Source organism: Vicia villosa, unplaced genomic scaffold (genome assembly GCF_029867415.1).
Source record: "Vicia villosa cultivar HV-30 ecotype Madison, WI unplaced genomic scaffold, Vvil1.0 ctg.000232F_1_1_3, whole genome shotgun sequence".
NCBI lineage: Eukaryota > Viridiplantae > Streptophyta > Magnoliopsida > Fabales > Fabaceae > Vicia > Vicia villosa.
The window spans coordinates 387,197-395,059 of record NW_026705087.1 but is presented as its reverse complement, the minus strand read 5'-3'; the positions used below and the strand labels follow the sequence as shown (position 1 = coordinate 395,059).

The 7,863-nt window shown below is 35.1% G+C and overlaps 1 pseudogene; it reads right to left on the bottom strand.

The window, feature by feature from the left end:
• Window positions 1-2,705: 2,705 nt before the first annotated feature.
• Window positions 2,706-6,266, bottom strand: LOC131625634 (uncharacterized; annotated as a pseudogene).
• Window positions 6,267-7,863: the final 1,597 nt, after the last annotated feature.

Below are 7,863 nucleotides of genomic sequence, written 5' to 3'. Positions count from 1 at the left end.
GACTACCTGCCTCTCTATGGCATGGGACAGTCTTATGGTGAACAAACTCTCGATGAACCTTCAACATCCAAATGAAAGGCTTCCTGCCCTCTTATGGCATGGATAGACCCTTTCACCCTGAAAGGCTAAAAGAACGTTTTTTAAACTATAAGGTAATTGCCCCTAATTGCTTTGCCTTGCTCTAAAAATATTTTCATATTCTTTCTCATAAACCTTCAAAAAGCTACGCTTATTTACAAGCTAAAGTATTATTTCTTTTCTACACTTTTTTTTCCTTCAAAAGAGCAAAGCAATTAAGAGCCCATGGAAAACCATGGATGCAAAGGGTGCCTTACACCTTCCCTTTGCATAATTACCCCCCGAACCCTGTTTTTATTTAAAAGGTTTTTCCTGTTCTTTTAGCCTTTCTAATATTTGGATAAAATAAAAGTCGGTGGCGACTCTTACTTAACCGCGACATTTCGATATAAAATTCAGTTCATCGTATTACAATGCCACGCATGATCAAGCCTGGTCCAGAAGCCTTTTCCACCGCCGGAACAGTGTCAAAGGTCGTCTTCTACGGCCGTGAGGGTCGTGAATCCTGGAGAAAACAGTTCGTCTGAACGGGAAAGTAGCCCAGATCGGGTAAATCACGTGCTGCGAATTCAATGGTGACATTCTTGTTCCCTAAAAATCCCTGCAAACTCAGATACGAAGCTCCATGAGCTTCATGCCCTAATAATGGCAAATTCATGTCCGGCCACCAAAAATCGCGAGTGAATGATCAAATCGACTCTAAAACACCATACAAACTCGTTAGTGATATTAGTTTTGATTGATACAAGCTACAAATAAAGAGACGACACTGCACATATCTAAGAAGAACATGGGCGTATGTACAACTGTATGACGTGCATGGGGCTATTCTTAGGACCCCCCTTACCTCTACTTACCTTTAGGACAGTATAGAATCCTTTCAAAAGCTCCAAAGAGGCCTCCCCATTGAGATTCGAATTTGACAATGTTTATGTGTATTTTGAATTTGGGAAACCCTAGCTCTATCTGCCCAATTTCGTCCCTCCTTCATTAGTAAATGTTTCAGCATATATATGAACATAATTAGGTTAAAATTGTGGGCCTCCATCCTTAGGTTATGAGGTCTTGGTAACTTTACATAAATTGTATAAAAACCTTCCAAAATTGGTCATCTCTCCTTCTCCACCAATCTCCACGTTTTTGGGCACTTCATGAGATGTAATATGGGCCTTCAAAACATAGCAATTAAACCCAAGTGGATTGATCCAATTATTTTCATATTTTACTCAATTTATTTGCCTTTTAATTGAATAAAATTTAAATAAATATAAGTAAAAATAATAACAATATGAGGATGGTCCTAAGAGTCATTTTTTAGGTCATAAGATTGTTTGGAATCAAAATCTTAGGCTTATCAAATCAAAGAATGCAAAGTTGTGCACTTAGGGTTTTATGTATCTCTTGAAAATCGACCAACTTGTGCGCATTGTATCTCCCTTCATTTTAATCATATAAGTGCATTCTAAGACTTTTTAGAAAGCTTGATGAGTCCTTTAAGACCTCCTTTTGGTTTCATCTCCATTGAAGCTTCCATTCTCAAGTTATGAGCTTTGACCCAAAAGGTGTTTCTTGTTGACTTTTTAAAAGGACCTGTAATGTTTTTGTCCATATCTCCCAAATGGTGCCTTTCTTGATTTTGGGCCCAACATCAAAGTTGTCGAGAATGAAATTTCCTTGAGAATAGGCTTTGGTTGGACAACTTCTGACAAAACATGTGAGAGTTATGACCGGTCAAAGTTAAGTTGACCTTTTTAGTTAAAAACCCTGATTTGAACCTTTGGTTGGGAGAGAGTGATTTGAGTTTAATCATTGAGCCTTGAACTCTTGAAGATGAAATAAGGCGGGCAAATTTTGGGGTATGACAAACTTCCACGATTTTAATAGGTTCTTGACATTGGCAATTGAAATATTCAAATACCGTGGAAGTGGTATGATAGTGATTAACAAACTTAGTATGTTTAGTGATTCTAATTATTGTTACAATATGTGGTATGATTTTAAAAAAACTTGAGTATGCAAATATTATACGAATCATAATTTCAGTTCAAACAATGAATAAATTTATGTCCAAACAATGAATGCAAAATGAGGATTTGGCCAGAAGAGTATTATGTCATGGTTTAATTTTGTAAGTTTGTTAAACAACTGGAATAAGGAAAAGCCATAACTTTTAAAGCTAAAACATAACAATCTCTTATATCCATGTAACATTCAATCACAACGAAGGCACGCTTTTCCGTTTTACAACAAACCATCAATTATATAGTTTACAAATGAAGAGATTACTAATTAAATCTAACTAAACATAAATTTGTTACAATAGTTCCAAAAGTAAAGCAAAGTTCAATGCATAGCACAATAATACAGCTTCAACATATTCTATATGCACTTCGAAGTTAACCGATAGACTTTTGAATGAAATTTTAGTGTCAACCAACATCAGATGGCAATATGTTATCGATGTAGAGCTGCAAGAACATAAAGAAATAAGAATTAGCTTTTGAAAACAATTTATATTTACACAATTAAAATTGCAGCAGCTAGAGAACTTTAAAATATAACAGTTGTAGACAAAATGGAAATATTTCAACATATTATTAACTGAATCATTTCACAATCTTACATGTTTATAAGTTGTCGAAAATCTCTCCATAAACAACATTTGTAGTGTTCGCACACGGATTTTGTTCATCATCTAAAATAAGAATCTTCAATCCTTTTCTTGACTTTACCCTCGAATTAGCCACATATAGCTGGCCATGAGTGAACACAGGGCGTTGTAAATACAAACCAACCTGAGAGAGATTGACCTTGGCTTTTATTAATTGTAATAACGAAACACAACATAATTGGAAATTGACTTCTCTGAAACTTAAATGGAAAACTCGGATCAGAAGGAATCAAATTCATTCTCGGAATGTAAATCTTTTCACCAATATTTTTTCCTGTAATAATAGTGGCACCAATAATATTTGGACACAATTCATTTATGAGCAGCCTTGTTCCATTGCATAGCCCATTTGATTGATCTATATTCCTCAGAAGCATAACTAGAACACCAATCTTCAACCTTAAACAGTGATTAGGCATTCCTGATCATTTCATGTCATTCAAAAATTCATGTGTGAACCAATCAGCCTGCACTGCACTATTTTCATCAGATATAACAGTTGAGTCAGCACTCAAATAAACCTTTTCAGCACCCGGTATTAACGATAGCACAAAATTATTAACAATATCCACAAAGTCGTGAGTGGGAGAAAGTAACACCCTCTATTCATAGTATTTCAAATTGTTCCTGTTTTCTAAAAGTTGTGGATATGTTAGTTCAACTAGAGACAATAGAGGATTATGAGAATAAGTAACTAATAATTCGTTAGGAATATCAATTATGCTCGCTCCACACTCATCTGAATTGTGTTTTCCATTGCCAATATCAAGCAACCAGTCTGCAAACCATTTCACTTCATTACAATCTCCACTCAAGTTTGAATCGGCCAGCCTCATGTTCTTCGAAAATGTCAATACCTTACAATATTTCCATAGTTCATATGAGTTAATTGACGCTGACACTATAACATGCCTACAACATTTTCTAACAACAGGTAATATTTTTCTAAAATCTCCTCCAAAAACAACGACCTTACCACCAAATAGTTTGTATTGGTTTGAATCGTCTACAACCCTCATGATGTCCCTCAAAGAATGATCGACAGATTCGATACAAAATCTATTTAGCATTGGTGCTTCATCCCATATAATAAGCCTAGCATGCAAGATTAGATTACATCTGTCAGTGCGTTTTTTGATGTTGCACGTAGATGTCTCATTTGTAACTAAAGGAATACAAAACATAGAATGGGCAGTCTTTCCTCCAGATAATAGTAAAGCTGCAATCCCACTTGAAGCAACATTTAAAACAATTAAACCTTGGGATCTAACAGCAGCTGACAAAGTTTTCCTAATAAAAGTTTTTCCCGTGCCTCCATATCATGTAAAAAATAGAATCCTCCAGAATCAGACATCACAGAATGAGCATTTTGATCATACACTGACCTTTGTTCAGTAGTTAAAGTTGACATCAAAGACATGTGCTTTGCTGCCAACTCTTCCTTGTCATAGTTTAATTCAGCAGCCATTAAACCATTTTGAAATTGAGCCATTTCTTAATTTGAAGGTTGTGGCATGGACTCAATGTTACTAAGAGATTTACCATTCATAGAGAGCAATCTCTCAATCTCAATCAAACAAATATTTTTTAAATCATTGTCGCTAATTTGAAGACCTACAGTACAGAGAGATTTCTTTAACGCATAGTAAGAATGAAACTATAATTAAAACATATATTCATTATATAATTCAATACCTGGGTTGCTTAACGTCTTCCCCGCATCGTACAAAAGGCTATCGCACAAAATTTTCCATGTTGCTTCCCAAACGAAAAAAGGATTTGTCATCGAATCCATGTACAATAGCATAACAAATAATCTCCTAATATGATTTCTAGACGCCAAATGGCTGGCTTCAATAATGGCATCCACGAATTCTTTGTCGTTTCGCAATAATCTAAGTGTAACATATGCTTCCTTATATGTGTTGTGTGTAGTTCCAGCCACCGTTTTTATGTCATTGTAACTTGTGCATCCCTTTTGTACAGTCAACAGGAGTCTTAAATAAAAAACATTACCACATCCGGGTGGAATATACGTAAGCCTTCCAATAGAATTACCTCGCTGTCTAGGACGCCACGCTCGAACGCTTTTATCATAAACAAATCGTGTAGGAAATTCAGCATAAGTTAATTCCCTTCCATCTGGATATTTTTTATTTGCCTCAAACCAAGCCAAAAACATCGTATCAACTTCTTTGTTACGCGTAACAACAGACTCAATAAAAGTATTTTCTGAAAACATTATAGACTGGTCATTTTCAATATGAAAAGAAAGCCATATAATAGCAGGCCATCTTTGATGTCTATCATACTCAAAAATCCCCCAAACAGCCTCACACGGGGCCAAATATCTACATTCATAGTACTGCTTTATCTCATCCAAAACTCGCCCATTTTCAGTTCTGTTTGATATCTTAATTGTAGCTCTGTCAGGGCCTTTGATAACATATTTAAACAAATACTTGATAGTATTTTCCTTGTTACAATACTCAAGAATTAGATGCGCTTGATATCTAACCAACAATTGTGGATTGTAAGGAACTTCATATCTATTGTCCAAACGTATTCCCTTTTTCGTAACAAACAAACCCGTATCTCGGCACTTGTACTTTGGATAGCCCTCATCGTTGCCAATAGTAGAATTCTGGTAGTCTTTTGGAAAATATTTGGAGCATTTTCCATCTTTCATGCACGAGGAATTTACATTGTCTTTTCCACATGGACCGTGTAACATAAAGCTCGAAACAAAAGTTTTGGATAAAGTGTATGATCAGGTAGTTCTGCAGAAATGAACTTGTCGATGTCAGTACCTGTCTTGAGTGAATTTGCTGAATCCAGTCACAACAAAATGTGTGCATGTGGGAGGCCCCTTTTTTGGAACTCTATGGTATATGTCCCTAATGTATATAAGTAAATAAGTCCTAACATAACGCAAAAACTAGTTAGTATCATTACCTGCAACAACTTCTCCGAAAAGCTTATCTTTTTTAATAGCATTCATCATGTGATCAAGCTTTCCCTTAAAAATTCTACACACAATGTCCGGTCTATCACTGGCGGTAAGTCCTCTGTTAGTAACAAAATTTTTAATTTTTGGCCAGTTAGCATTGCACGTTATAGTGATGAACACATCAGGATACCCAAATATTTTGCAAATTGCCATTGCATCCTGACAATTGTTAAACATGTATCGTGGTCCCCCAATAAAAGATGCAGGTATGATAACATGTTGTCCTACTGCAGATGCTTGATTTTCACCGCTGTGTAATGCTTCTTGTAAACCACTCAATATATCGCATCTTATTGATGCTTGGTTCAAGCAAACCCAACATAACCTCTGTGACTCAATCAATGAGAAACTATCAACAACAAATTGTTGAAATAATCTTCCAGAATTAACAATATCTCCATGTTTAAATTCTCTCTCTTGAATATGAAATGCAATGAAATCTCTAAATGTAACTCTAAGTCGCTTCCTTCTTCCTTCTTTGATAACAGACTCTCTATAAGGAATCATTTCATGATATTGGTCTTCACCTTAGGGGAATAACAATGGATACTGCAGAGGAAGGAATGAAACATGAGTTTCTTTGATTTTTTCCAAATGACCAGACGTCTTCCTAATAATAATATCTCTTCCAGGTTCAAGATTGTCAAAATCTTCCACAATCAACGTAGCAACCTCGTCACATGTTGGCAAATTATGTGTTCTTGGATCCTTTGTTCTATTTCTAAACAACCTCAAACAGAATTCATATGTGTTGTTATGTTGCATGTGGTTGTGAACTTTTCTAAAAGACTTTGCTAAGACATTGTGTTCATTTACCATCTTTGTGATGTCTTCAACCAATGTTTTTTCCAGGTTGTCTGGGTTGGCTTTGGATCTGCATAATATTACAATACAATAGTCACATATAAAACTAATAGTATTCATAATAATAACAGAGTAAACTAAAAATTAAGAACATACCGGAAATGACTAATTCTATTAGATGTCTCGTTCTCGATATCATAAATATACAACTGGGAGAATTTGGGAGTTACACCTTCATCTGGAATCAGTCTTCCAATTCTATGAAAATTTTGACCACTAAGAATAAATTGGGGAGGACCTCCACTTGAGTTAGAGTGTACCTTCCCACCCATGGAAGTAAAACAGAACATACTATTATATACTCGAATGTTTTCCTTGTAATGTTTACTCCTTGAATCTTGTCCATTCATTAAGTTAAGTAGGAGATTTGGAGGACTTATTTTGTACAGTAGCTCAACAATTCCTTTCAAACAGCAAAAGGAAAATGAAACATTTATGGTTGTATTGCCACATTTGTTAGATCGCTCCTCATACCACATTTGGGCACCACAATAAGAACATACATACGATGGTTCTCCAAAATCGATAATATATGTTAAAAACAAAAAACACAGTTTTAAGATCATCCAAAAAATACGAAATGTGACTGTTCATTTTTCACTGTTTTGTAAATATGTTAATACCTTCACATTCAGCCTGTGCATATTTGTCAGAATGGAGGATTTCTCTCTGCTCATTCATGCTTGTACCTTCAAGGATAGCAGGCTCGACAGTTGGTTCTTCATTAAAATTCAACTCGAATAAAGGAATAGATTGAAGGACATGAGTAGGTTGAGATACAGTTTTTGCAATATGTATGGAAGTTGGATTTATCACTTCGGACATGGGAGTGGGAGTTCTCAATTCAGTGACATCTATACAAATAGAGCATGTAATAAAGAATTATATGTATATTAAAGAGTATACTAATATTCGAGTTGTAAGATGGCAAATCAGAAAGAAGATATATGAATCGTTAATATCTTTAGTTGAATGAGAATCCTTGGTACTTATTATCATCATCCTACGCCTTCTAGCCATTGTTGCAGTATAAATTAATAATTGCAATGGATCAATGTAAAAATAATTAAATCTTATATACAGAAAAAATATTATTACGAAATGTCAGCTGTTAAATTTTATATTGTAAAACAGGGGCACGACTAACCTGCATCAGATATAATGTCAGTTGTTGGTGAAGTTGCATGAGTAGGATTCTTACGTTATTGCACAAAATTCCAGAATAGTGATCAAAAGACTG